We start from the raw sequence: 284 nt of genomic DNA on the forward strand, positions 1-284 counted from the left end.
CATCACAGGAATTTTAGGGCCTACATCATCAGCGTACGTTTCATCTAACAGACGGGGGGACAATTAACATAAAATTAGACCAATTATTGAAGGGGATATACTAGGGCTGCACGATTATGGCCAAAATGATAATCACGATTATTCTCACGATTACTTGTTGATTTTAACCAAAACAAATATTATTGTCACATAGGTTTAGAGAGACGGCTGACTCATTATGAACGGGTCCAGCACGGGTCAAACGACGGATACACATGTCGTGTGTATGAAATGTCTGTATCTTC

The 284-nt window shown here is 39.8% G+C and overlaps 1 protein-coding gene across 1 annotated transcript in view; it reads left to right on the top strand.

The window, feature by feature from the left end:
- LOC116686021 (bcl-2 homologous antagonist/killer-like) overlaps positions 1 to 284 on the top strand; it is a 10,642-nt gene that overhangs the window by 2,103 nt on the left and 8,255 nt on the right.

Source organism: Etheostoma spectabile, unplaced genomic scaffold (assembly GCF_008692095.1).
Source record: "Etheostoma spectabile isolate EspeVRDwgs_2016 unplaced genomic scaffold, UIUC_Espe_1.0 scaffold285, whole genome shotgun sequence".
NCBI classification, from domain to species: Eukaryota; Metazoa; Chordata; class Actinopteri; order Perciformes; family Percidae; genus Etheostoma; species Etheostoma spectabile.